Source organism: Chlorocebus sabaeus, chromosome 15 (genome assembly GCF_047675955.1).
Source record: "Chlorocebus sabaeus isolate Y175 chromosome 15, mChlSab1.0.hap1, whole genome shotgun sequence".
Taxonomy (NCBI): Eukaryota; Metazoa; Chordata; class Mammalia; order Primates; family Cercopithecidae; genus Chlorocebus; species Chlorocebus sabaeus.
The window spans coordinates 29,581,751-29,595,105 of record NC_132918.1 but is presented as its reverse complement, the minus strand read 5'-3'; the positions used below and the strand labels follow the sequence as shown (position 1 = coordinate 29,595,105).

General features: G+C 40.0%; 2 pseudogenes; both read right to left on the bottom strand.

Annotated features, from left to right (window-relative positions):
- Positions 1-366: 366 nt before the first annotated feature.
- LOC103241386 (elongation factor 1-gamma-like) lies at positions 367-1,668 on the bottom strand (annotated as a pseudogene).
- Positions 1,669-4,400: 2,732 nt separating this feature from the next.
- Positions 4,401-5,694, bottom strand: LOC103241385 (26S proteasome regulatory subunit 4 pseudogene; annotated as a pseudogene).
- Positions 5,695-13,355: the final 7,661 nt, after the last annotated feature.

Sequence of the window (13,355 nt, the reverse complement as noted above, 5' to 3'; positions counted from 1 at the left end):
GGAAGTCTGAAACATCCAAATTCATTACTAATATTGAATTGTGAGATTTCATATAAAAATTTACATTTCTGATTTCTTTTAAAAAATCGGGTAACATTCCAGCATAGCAACTATCAATAGGAACTGAATAGAAGCTGCTAATTTAGGACAGAGCCAGGTCACGATTGTCCGTTTCCCAACCCCACTATTTTTGCCAGACATGGAGACTGAGTTGCCATCTATCAAAATGATTGCACAGCTGTTTGCATTATTATAGAATTAATAAAATATTGAAGTATTTATTTTTTTTCCAATGTTCAGTTTTCTTTAATGATCCTCACCTCCCTGGAGCAAAGGATCAGGTAGCTGGGTGATGGCAGGAGATGTTCACTTGAAGATCTTGCCCTGATTGAAGGCTTTGCCCACATGCTGGAAGGCTCTATCCCAGGAAAAGTGCTCTTGAACCTGCATCTGGTCTCATCACTGCCAGGATCCAGTTTCTGCTATGTGTATGACTCGTAGTCCACCTGCCAATCTGGACTCAGGGGAAAGGCAAGCTCCTGGCCTCTTAAGACCCAGATTCCAGAAATGGAGTTGCTGTTGTTGGTTCCAAAGAGGATGACACTGGCAAAGGTGTTATTCCTCAGCTTGTCTAGTCACTGGAACATTTCAGCGATAAGGTTGCAACTCATGAAGGTCTGGGTGAGTTCTTCAGGGAGGTGACAGTCAGAGTACCATAGGGACCAGCCATCCTTAACAGAGTGCTTCCAAAAATATGGCAGTGACACAGTGTGTCCTCACTGGAGCACTTGGGTGTAAATTCACCCGACACAAAGGTACCCTTGGGCAGCTGAGCAAAGCGGTCCTTGGCCTTAGGCTCAGCAGCAGGTGCATGCTCACATTCATCCATCTCCTCCTCAGGAGCAGGAGAAGCCACATTTTTTCCTCTTTCTGCTCAGCCTGAGGCATCTGCTTCTCTTTTAATGAACCTTTCCCTTTCCATGGGTGTCATTTTTAGTCAGGCTTTCTACAGAACTTTTAGCATCAGACTGGGCCATCTTCTCACACAGTTTCACTTCTTCCAAGATGGTCTGGAACTGGGTCTGGTTAATGCAGGTGAGGAGCCAACGGTTGATGTTGAGAAATGCTTGGAAAGAAGTCTCCAGCACCTGCTTAGAGAGCCACAACAAGGTGCAGACAACTGTGATGTCAGCCAGTTACTCATTCACCCACGAGAAAAGTCCTCATCTTCAAGTGAGCATCCAGCAGCCCCAGAATTCACTTCATGTCCTCTGTTGCATTCTTAGTGGCCTATTTGTTGTGGTGCATGATGCCCAAGGTAGAGAACAAGCAAGTACTGGTTAAGGGTACTATGTTGTTATCAGCAAAGTCTACCCACTGCACCACCTGGGCTTCTGCTTCTGGAGTACTTTCCTGCAGCTCCTCATTACTCGCACAGTAGGTAATGACATTACTCTTAAACACACAGACTCCACTGTAACCATTAAATGCTGGAATCTTGCCAGCAGGAAATTTGCAGAGAAATTTAGGGTTGTGGTTGGTCTGGCCAAAGTGGAAGTGCGAATGGTGCAGAGAGCATGCAGACCGAGCCCTGGTGTACTAAGGAGTGATGAGGGCTTTGAAGGCCCTCCAGTTTTCAGGATATGTGTACAGGATCTCAGCCATCATGGTGATTCTTCAGAGAAAGAGAAGGGAAGAAAAACAAATCAAGAATGTATTTGGCTGCCAGTAGCAGAAAAGCTGACCGACATGACTTAAACATGAAGGGTTTATTTTTCTCATATTACCAAACCGATGCAATTACTGGTAATTGGTTTAGCTACACAACTGCACCCAAGAGTTCCGACTCTTGCTATCCTTTCTGCTAAGCATCCTTCACATGCTGGCTTTTGTCTTTGTGGCTATCTCCTCACAAGTACAAAATGGCATTTACATCTCCAGATAATTTGTCCACTTCAAAGCAGGAAGAAGGGGGAATGATCAAGGGCCAAACCAATTGTATGTACCTTTTACAGAGAAATGTAAAATTCCTAAGTCAGCAGAGTGTCCTGCCTACATCTTATTGGTCAGAGCTGGGTTACATGGCTAGAAACAAAGGAAGCTGAGAAATAAGAAAACGTGAGTAAAAATTTTGGCATAGACATGGTTCTAGGCACATTGCCACCATAAAAGGCTCAGAATTTCACTGAAAATAAAAGAAAGAAAATAGGACTGTCTCTTGAGGTAGGAAATATTTTATTTAAGTCTTAGTGGTGATCTGTACCCAAGGATGAAATTATGGATACAAAAACTAAGCTAGGGATCTTAAACCCAAAGTCTAAAAGGGGATAAGTGAGTAAAACAGGCAAGTGACTTGTGTACATCTATATCTTCTATGCATAATTATTTCTAAGATACCCTTCACAAGAAATATGACTTTTCCAATTGTTCTTGAATCATGTGGCATCTAGGTGCATTTTTATCACCCTTGTGTATTTTGGATATCAGTCTCCAGTCAGATGATGGTTTGCAAATATTTTCTCCCATTCTACAGGTTGTCTCATCACTCCATTTACTGTTTCCTTTGCTATGCAGAAGCGTTCTAATTTAATATAGTTCAATTTGTCTATTTTTGTTTTCATTGTCTGTGCTTTTGGAGTCTTAGCTGTCAAGTGTTTGCCTAGGCCAGTGTCCTGAACAGTTTCCCTTTGTTTTCCTCTAGTAAGTTTACAGTTTGGGGTCTTATATTTAAGTGTTTAATCCATTCTGAGTCAATTTTTTTTGTACATGGTGAGAGATAGGGGTCCAGTTTCATTCTTCTGCATATGGTTATCCAGTTTTCCTAGCACCATTTATTGAAGACATTGTACTTTCCCCAGTGTATGTTGTTAATGGCTTTGTCAAAGATCAGTTGGCTGTGAATATGTGGATTTATTTCTGGGTTGTCTATTCGTTCCGTTGGTCTATGTGCCTATTTTTACACCAATATTAAGCTATTTGGGTTACTCTACCCTTGTAATATATTTTGAAGTCAGATAGTGTGGTGCCTTTAGCTTTGTTCTTTTTGCTCAGGGTTGCTTTGACTATTCAGGCTCTTTTGTGAATAGTTCCACAAGAATTTTAGGACTGCTTTTCCTATTTCTGAGAAAAATGGCCTGGGTATTTTGATAGGGATTGTATGGAATCTGCAGACTGCTTTGGGTAGTAGAAAAAAATTTTTAATGTGTAGATTTTATTGAAAATATTTATATTTATATTCAAAAATAGTTTTGGATTCTAAACACTTAGATTTTACCTAATTAAAATCAGAAGTGTTGATTTTATTGTTAGAAGAAGCTTTGGTTATCTTGTCTTAACAGATAATTTCTACATAAACAATTATTTGATTATATAAAATATCAAATGTAAATAGTGGTAGACCATGAAAACAATAGGACATAAATAATTATTTAACCAGTAGCAATCATTTGGACCACCTTTTAAAGGTATTTTTGGATACATGAAAATGGAAAGATATTGTAATAAGATATTGCAGCACACAAAGCCATTTGATCCTAACTTGTTACTGTTACTAAGCTTTTGTTTTTCAGTAGTGGTGGACCTTCATTATTGCCCATCAATCATTCGGTTTATTATATAAACCAGAATGCAGGACCATGTGTTCTGCAGGCAGGACAGGTCTTAGAATGCCAACATCTCTGAAGGGTTGTAAGGCACAAGACTTAAATGTTTATTTCATTCACTACTTTAGACTTTTCTCTTTTTTTAAGTTCTAAGATGGACCAAGTTATCCTGTTGTTTTTTCTCTTCAGGAGGAATAGACAAGCATTTAAGTCAGCAAGTACTTCAACTGGCTGCTTGGAAAAGAAATCAACCAAGGAAGGGCAACAAGGAAAGCCATAGTGACACTGTGCTCCAGAGGCTGAAAGTTCTTAGAATCACCAAGGCAGCCCCTTCCCTTTACAGGCCATGTTCTCTAGCACGTTGCCTCAGTGCCCTTGCCAATAGCAGACATTGCTGCTCCCAACCCAGCATTTGCAGCATCAGTCTTAGCTGGTTGGGCCATGCTGTTGTCTGTGGTTGTGGTTTGTTAATTTTCACTTCTGTATATTGTTCCATTATGCAAACCTGCCACACTTCATCCATAGTACTGTTAATGGATTTTCCTTTTTTCTTTCTTTTTTTTTTTTTTTTTTTTTTGGTGAAATAGCATGCTTTATTGGGAAGCAGAGTGCTGCACAGTGACCAAGATAAGAAGGCTGCCCAATGGGCATTTACACATTTTACTCCAAAAGACACACCAAACATCTTACCAATAAAAATAAACTGGAACAGTGATTCCTCTGGGCAACTCCCCAGCCTCATCCCTTTCAGAGATTGGAAAATCTCCCAACCATTTTCCTCATGGCAGCTGTGGTTCACTAGAGATAGAGCCCCTTGGGAGTGCCTTCCTGTGTTTTGCAAAGAACATTTTTTCTTTGTATTTTTTGAAATCCTCCTTTGTTACCTTCATTCTGTGGCTCTCTTAAGGCCATCAGGCAAGCTTCTGTGCAGATTGCCTTGATGTCAGCACCAAAGACGTCATCTTTAGTCATGATCAAGTCGTCCAGAGTTACATCATCAGCCGGCGTCATCGTGCTTGTGTGAATCTGAAAGATGGTCTTCTTAGTATTTTCATCAGGGAGGGGGGATCCCAATCTTCCTGTCAATGCGACCTGGTCTGCTAAGTGCTGGATCCAAATTTCTGTTTGGTTTGGGTCCATGATAACTTTCACATCTCCCCTAGAAACAAATTCATCCAACTGGTTCCACAGTTCCAGCATTGCTCACTGAATTGCTCTCTCACCACCAGAATTTGAGTCATATATTTTTGTCCCAGTGGCATTAATAGCATCAACAAATACAATGGATGGTGCGTGTTCTTCAGCAACTTGAAACAATTCCAGTATGAGTTTGAGCCCATCACCCAGGTACTTCTGAATAAGTTCAGAGCCAACCACTCTCAAGAAAGTGACTAAGGTTTGATTTGTTACCGCTTTGGCTACAAGGCTCTACCTGTACTAGGTGGACCATAGAGAATGACCCCCCACCCAGTAGGAGGCTTTATACCCATCTCTTCATAATATTCAGGTTGGGTAAGAGGAGGCTCCACAGATTCCTTAATTTCCTGAATTTGGTTGTCCAACTTTCCCCCAGTATCAGCATAGGTCTCCTGGGGAGTCTTTTCCACCTTCATCACTGTGACTAGGGGATCCATGTCATCCATCAGCACCCCTATCACTGCATGCACCTTGTGGCTGAGCAGAACTGGGCAGCCAGGTTCCAGCAGATCCTTGTCTATAAATGAAAGAATGCCGATGTAGTGTTCTGAGCCCACAGATGTAGAATGATGGTATGATTGTGATCTCTTCCAGGGTTCCTACTGCTATTAGGGTCCCCCTTCAGATCATCCACTTTTAATCTTTTCTCCTGTTGCTTTTCCTCTAATGGTTTCATTTATTTCTGATTTCTAATGAATTGTTCCTCCATGAGAAGACAGTCTTCAATTCTCTCTAACTTCAGTAATTTTCATCGGCACTTTGCTGGCAGCATCTGGTCCCTGTGTTTTCTTCTTCTCCACTCTAGTTGATACAGGAGGTTTGTATTTATTTTTCTTGTCCTGTCATCCTTCTTGCAAACTCCAGGACCATAACCCCCACTCTGACTTTCACCCATCTTGCCTTGGCCACTTGAGCTGCCAATTCTTTCTAATGTCTTTTTTTTTTTTTTTTTTTTGATGAATGGATACTGAGTAGATGGTGTAATGTCGTGGTGATGTGAGATAACCCTGGAAAAGGTTAGTTGGGGCCGTACTGCCGAGAAATGCAAAGTCTGGTGAAAACTTTGTACTAATTTGTTAGACAATGAAGCTTCAGACTGGAGTGATCAAAAGCACAGACTAGGAGCCAGACTATCTATGTGGGTTCCACTGCCAGTCCTACCACTTACTAGCTGTGTAACCGTGGGGTTATTTACCTAACATATCTGTGTCTCAGTTTCCTTAACTGGAAAAAAAATGGATTTCATAGGAGGATTGTGAAGATTAAATGAATTCATATTTATAAATTGCTTAGGCCAGTACCCAGCAGAAGATAAGTTGAAAGCAGTGGTTATTAAATAAAATGGGTATCCATCACAGGTTTTTGAACACAGAAGTGGCATTTTTGGAGCAGAATGAGAGGCTGTAATAAAGGCAGGGGCAGTGGTCCAGGCTACAGCTACTGTTAGGGTCAGAAGGCTGATTCTCACTGATCCCTGTTGCCTGTATAAGACATACTTATGAGCAACTCACAAGCAGGAAATAACTTGACAATAGGGATTGAGAAAATTACATTTTCAAAAATTTTATCCTTTACCTTTGCAGACAAATTCTGAGTGGGCAGTTTGGAATCGCAATCTGTAATTAGAAACTTTCATTTTTTATATCCACCAGTGAATGAACTGTAGTTATCACAGTGGTGGAATTTCAGACCAGCAGGAGAGGGATTTTTTCCATCCCACTGCAATGGTACAACATAAGTTTCTCCCTATGTTGCCTAAGCATGAGGTTGATTTGTTGAAATTTACAGAAATTTCCACTGGAAGTTTCCTACAGTGAAGTTGTCTCTGTAGAGCTGGGTCATCTCACTGAAGCCACACTATGGAACAGTGAATATGTGGGAGTCTTGGAAGAAACAGATGCTCCACTCAAACTGGGTACTTTGAAACATTGAAGAAAAGGATCGCTTGCTGACTAGGGAAAACAACAAGAAATGATACAGAACCCTGAAGCCAGCAACCCTGGGGAAGCCTGATCTTTTCAAGTCTGAATTGCATGCTTAATCTTATTTAATCCTCACATTATCTCCATAACTATTATTACTAATACTTCTCAGATAAGGAAAACTGAGGCTTAAAGAAATTAAATGAGTTGCCCAAGGTCTCACAGCTCTTAAGAATCACCTGAATCAATTTTAGTGCTAGGTTTTCTGAAGCTAAAGTCCATGCTCTTTTCACTACTTGAGTGTTCTACTGACCTTTTATTTATGCAATAACTTTATGTTTTACTCTATTAGATGAGTATACTTATATACAATTCAAACATTACAGAAATTACAGAGTAAAATTATAGAGTAAAAAGTTCAATTCAGTTCTTCTGACCTCTGTCCCTCAAATCACTTTTTTTTTTCCTCAAAAGTTATCATTATTGACAGTGGGACGTGGCTTCTTCCAGATACTTTTTCCCCTGTGCATTTACAAACTTAGTACATATATAACTATTCTTACAGAAAAGGTAAACTGAAGCTTAGAGAAGTTAAAGCAATTTGCCCATGGTCTGTTTCTGCTGGATATCCACTGTAAATAGGGTCATTTTGTTAATAATTTCCTTTAACTTCTTATTACTTCGTGGTTTTTTTCCCTTTCACTTTGGACCCTTCCCTCCCAGAGTGATTTGAATTATTTCATTATACTGTGGCTTAAATTATACAGGCATATATCTACACATCTATAGATATATATCTAAATATATATTTAGGTATGAAACTTCCTGGTGTCTTTATAGTTATACATAACTACAAAACCTGAATAAATTAAGAAACAACATAATTTAAAAATAAAAGTTAAATCATCAATGTTAATGCAATGCAGTTTAATATAATTGAAATAAAATTGCCAATGTTTGGGTTTAGTTATAGGAAGACATTTTATTCACTTGTTGACTTTTGATTGGAGCATGATAATCCATTTTTTTAAAAATTTATTTATTATTATTATACTTTAAGTTGTAGGGTACATGTGCATAACGTGCAGGTTTGTTACATATGTATACTTGTGCCATGTTGGTGTGCTGCACCCATCAACTCGTCATTTACATCAGGTATAACTCCCAATGCAATCCCTCCCCCCTCCCCCCTCCCCATGATAGGCCCCGGTGTGTGATGTTCCCCTTCCCGAGTCCAAGTGATCTCATTGTTCAGTTCCCACCTATGAGTGAGAACATGCGGTGTTTGGTTTTCTGTTCTTGTGATAGTTTGCTAAGAATGATAGTTTCCAGCTGCATCCATGTCCCTACAAAGGACACAAACTCATCCTTTTTTATGGCTGCATAGTATTCCATGGTGTATATGTGCCACATTTTCTTAATCCAGTCTGTCACTGATGGACATTTGGGTTGATTCCAAGTCTTTGCTATTGTGAATAGTGCTGCGATAAACATATGTGTGCATGTGTCTTTATAGCAGCATAATTTATAATCCTTTGGGTATATACCCAGTAATGGGATGGCTGGGTCATATGGTAGATCTAGTTCTAGGTCCTTGAGGAATCGCCATACTGTTTTCCATAATGGTTGAACTAGTTTACAATCCCACCAACAGTGTAAAAGTGTTCCTATTTCTCCACATCCTCTCCATTACCTGTTGTTTCCTGACTTTTTAATGATTGCCATTCTAACTGGTGTGACATGATGGTATCTCATTGTGGTTTTGATTTGCATTTCTCTGATGGCCAGTGATGATGAGCATTTTTTCATGTGTCTGTTGGCTGTATGAATGTCTTCTTTTGAGAAATGTCTGTTCATATCCTTTGCCCACTTTTTGATGGGATTGTTTGTTTTTTTCTTGTAAATTTGTTTGAGTTCTTTGTAGGTTCTGGATATTAGTCCTTTGTCAGATGAGTAGATTGCAAAAATTTTCTCCTATTCTGTAGGTTGCCTGTTCACTCTGATGGTAGTTTCTTTTGCTGTGCAGAAGTCCTTTAGTTTAATTAGATCCCATTTGTCAATTTTGGCTTTTGTTGCCGTTGCTTTTGGTGTTTTAGACATGAAGTCTTTGCCCATGCCTATGTCCTGAATGGTACTACCTAGGTTTTCCTCTAGGATTTTTATGGTATTAGGTCTAACATTTAAGTCTCTAATCCATCTTGAATTAATTTTCGTATAAGGAGTAAGGAAAGGATCCAGTTTCAGCTTTCTACTTATGGCTAGCCAATTATCCCAGCACCATTTATTAAATAGGGAATCCTTTCCCCATTTCCTGTTTCTCTCAGGTTTGTCAAAGATCAGATGGCTGTAGATGTGTGGTATTATTTCTGAGGACTCTGTTCTGTTCCATTGGTCTTTATCTCTGTTTTGGTACCCGTACCATGCTGTTTTGGTTACTGTAGCCTTGTAGTATAGTTTGAAGTCAGGTAGCGTGATGCCTCCAGCTTTGTTCTTTTGACTTAGGATTGTCTTGGAGATGCGGGCTCTTTTTTGGTTCCATATGAACTTTAAAGCAGTTTTTTCCAATTCTGTGAAGAAGCTCATTGGTAGCTTGATGGGGATGGCATTGAATCTATAAATTACCTTGGGCAGTATGGCCATTTTCACGATATTGATTCTTCCTATCCATGAGCATGGTATGTTCTTCCATTTGTTTGTGTCCTCTTTGATTTCACTGAGCAGTGGTTTATAGTTCTCCTTGAAGAGGTCCTTTACATCCCTTGTAAGTTGGATTCCTAGGTATTTTATTCTCTTTGAAGCAATTGTGAATGGAAGTTCATTCCTGATTTGGCTCTCTGTTTGTCTGTTACTGGTGTATAAGAATGCTTGTGATTTTTGCACATTAATTTTGTATCCTGAGACTTTGCTGAAGTTGCTGATCAGCTTAAGGAGATTTTGGGCTGAGACAATGGGGTTTTCTAAATATACAATCATGTCATCTGCAAACAGGGACAATTTGACTTCTTCTTTTCCTAACTGAATCCCCTTGATTTCTTTCTCTTGCCTAATTGCCCTAGCCAGAACTTCCAACACTATGTTGAATAGGAGTGGTGAGAGAGGGCATCCCTGTCTTGTGCCAGTTTTCAAAGGGAATTTTTCCAGTTTTTGCCCATTCAGTATGATATTGGCTGTGGGTTTGTCATAAATAGCTCTTATTATTTTGAGGTACGTTCCATCAATACCGAATTTATTGAGCGTTTTTAGCATGAAGGGCTGTTGAATTTTGTCAAAAGCCTTTTCTGCATCTATTGAGATAATGATGTGGTTCTTGTCTTTGGTTCTGTTTATATGCTGGATTATGTTTATTGGTTTGCGAATGTTGAACCAGCCTTGCATCCCCGATGAAGCCCACTTGATCATGGTGGATAAGCTTTTTGATGTGTTGCTGAATCCGGTTTGCCAGTATTTTATTGAGGATTTTTGCATCAATGTTCATCAGGGATATTGGTCTAAAATTCTCTTTTTTTGTTGTGTCTCTGCCAGGCTTTGGTATCAGGATGATGTTGGCCTCATAAAATGAGTTAGGGAGGATTCCCTCTTTTTCTATTGATTGGAATAGTTTCAGAAGGAATGGTACCAACTCCTCCTTGTACCTCTGGTAGAATTCAGCTGTGAATCCATCTGGTCCTGGACTTTTTTTGGTTGGTAGGCTATTAATTATTGCCTCAATTTCAGAGCCTGCTATTGGTCTATTCAGGGATTCAACTTCTTCCTGGTTTAGTCTTGGAAGAGTGTAAGTGTCCAGGAAATTATCCATTTCTTCTAGATTTTCCAGTTTATTTGCGTAGAGGTGTTTATAGTATTCTCTGATGGTAGTTTGTATTTCTGTGGGGTTGGTGGTGATATCCCCTTTATCATTTTTAATTGCGTCGATTTGATTCTTCTCTCTTTTCTTCTTTATTAGTCTTGCTAGTGGTCTGTCAATTTTGTTGATCTTTTCAAAAAACCAACTCCTGGATTCATTGATTTTTTGGAGGGTTTTTTGTGTCTCTATCTCCTTCAGTTCTGCTCTGATCTTAGTTATTTCTTGCCTTCTGCTAGCTTTCGAATGTGTTTGCTCTTGCTTCTCTAGTTCTTTTAATTGTGATGTTAGGGTGTCAATTTTAGATCTTTCCTGCTTTCTCTTGTGGGCATTTAGTGCTATAAATTTCCCTCTACACACTGCTTTAAATGTGTCCCAGAGATTCTGGTATGTTGTATCTTTGTTCTCATTGGTTTCAAAGAACATCTTTATTTCTGCCTTCATTTCGTTATGTACCCAGTAGTCATTCAGGAGCAGGTTGTTCAGTTTCCATGTAGTTGAGCGGTTTTGATTGAGTTTCTGAGTCCTGAGTACTAGTTTGATTGCACTGTGGTCTGAGAGACAGTTTGTTATAATTTCTGTTCTTGTACATTTGCTGAGGAGTGCTTTACTTCCAATTACGTGGTCAATTTTGGAGTAAGTACGATGTGGTGCTGAGAAGAATGTATATTCTGTTGATTTGGGGTGGAGAGTTCTATAGATGTCTATTAGGTCTGCTTGCTGCAGAGATGAGTTCAATTCCTGGATATCCTTGTTAACTTTCTGTCTCGTTGATCTGTCTAATGTTGACAGTGGAGTGTTGAAGTCTCCCATTATTATTGTATGGGAGTCTACGTCTCTTTGTAAGTCTCTAAGGACTTGCTTTATGAATCTGGGTGCTCCTGTATTGGGTGCATATATATTTAGGATAGTTAGCTCTTCCTGTTGAATTGATCCCTTTACCATTATGTAATGGCCTTCTTTGTCTCTTTTGATCTTTGATGGTTTAAAGTCTGTTTTATCAGAGACTAGCATTGCAACCCCCGCTTTTTTTTTGTTCTCCATTTGCTTGGTAAATCTTCCTCCATCCCTTTATTTTGAGTCTATGTATGTCTCTACGTGTGAGATGGGTCTCCTGAATACAGCAGACTGATGGGTCTTGACTCTTTATCCAGCTTGCCAGTCTGTGTCTTTTAATTGGAGCATTTAGTCCATTTACATTTAAGGTTAAGATTGTTATGTGTGAACTTGATCCTGCCATTATGATATTAACTGGTTATTTTGCTCGTTAGTTGATGCAGTTTCTTCCTAGCCTTGATGGTCTTTACATTTTGGCATGTTTTTGCAATGGCTGGTACTGGTTGTTCCTTTCCATGTTTAGTGCTTCCTTCAGGGTCTCTTGTAAGGCAGGCCTAGTGGTGACAAAATCTCTAAGCATTTGCTTATCTGTAAAGGATTTTATTTCTCCTTCACCTATGAAACTTAGTTTGGCTGGATATAAAATTCTGGGTTTAAAATTCTTTTCTTTAAGAATGTTGAATATTGGCCCCCACTCTCTTCTGGCTTGAAGAGTTTCTGCTGAGAGATCTGCTGTTAGTCTGATGGGCTTCCCTTTGTGGGTAACCCGACCTTTCTCTCTGGCTGCCCTTAAGATTTTTTCCTTCATTTCAACTTTGGTGAATCTGGCAATTATGTGTCTTGGAGTTGCTCTTCTTGAGGAGTATCTTTGTGGCGTTCTCTGTATTTCCTGGATTTGAATGTTGGCCTGCCCTACTAGGTTGGGGAAGTTCTCCTGGATGATATCCTGAAGAGTGTTTTCCAACTTGGTTCCATGTTCCCCCTCACTTTCAGGCACCCCAATCAGACGTAGATTTGGTCTTTTTACATAATCCCATATTTCTTGCAGGCTTTGTTCATTTCTTTTTCTTCTTTTTTCTTTTGGTTTCTCTTCTCACTTCATTTCATTCATTTGATCCTCAATCGCTGACATTCTTTCTTCCAGTTGATCGAGTCGGTTACTGAAGCTTGTGCATTTGTCACATATTTCTTGTGTCATGGTTTTCGTCTCTTTCATTTCGTTTATGACCTTCTCTGCATTAATTACTCTAGCCATCAATTCTTCCACTTTTTTTTTCAAGATTTTTAGTTTCTTTGCGCTGGGTACGTAATTCCTCCTTTAGCTCTGAGAAATTTGATGGACTGAAGCCTTCTTCTCTCATCTCGTCGAAGTCATTCTCCGTCCAGCTTTGATCCGTTGCTGGCGATGAGCTGCGCTCCTTTGCCGGGGGAGATGCGCTCTTATTTTTTGAATTTCCAGCTTTTCTGTCCTGCTTTTTCCCCATCTTTGTGGTTTTATCTGCCTCTGGTCTTTGATGATGGTGATGTACTGATGGGGTTTTGGTGTAGGTGTCCTTCCTGTTTGATAGTTTTCCTTCTAACAGTCAGGACCCTCAGCTGTAGGTCTGTTGGAGATTGCTTGAGGTCCACTCCAGACCCTGTTTGCCTGGGTATCAGCAGCAGAGGCTGCAGAAGATAGAATATTTCTGAACAGCGAGTGTACCTGTCTGATTCTTGCTTTGGAAGCTTCCTCTCAGGGGTGTTCTCCACCCTGTGAGGTGTGGGGTGTCAGACTGCCCCTAGTCGGGATGTCTCCCAGTTAGGCTACTCCGGGGTCAGGGACCCACTTGAGCAGGGAGTCTGTCCCTTCTCAGATCTCAACCTCCGTGTTGGGAGATCCACTGCTCTCTTCAAAGCTGTCAGACAGAGTCGTTTGCGTCTGCAGAGCCTTCTGCTGCGTTTGTTATTATTTACTGT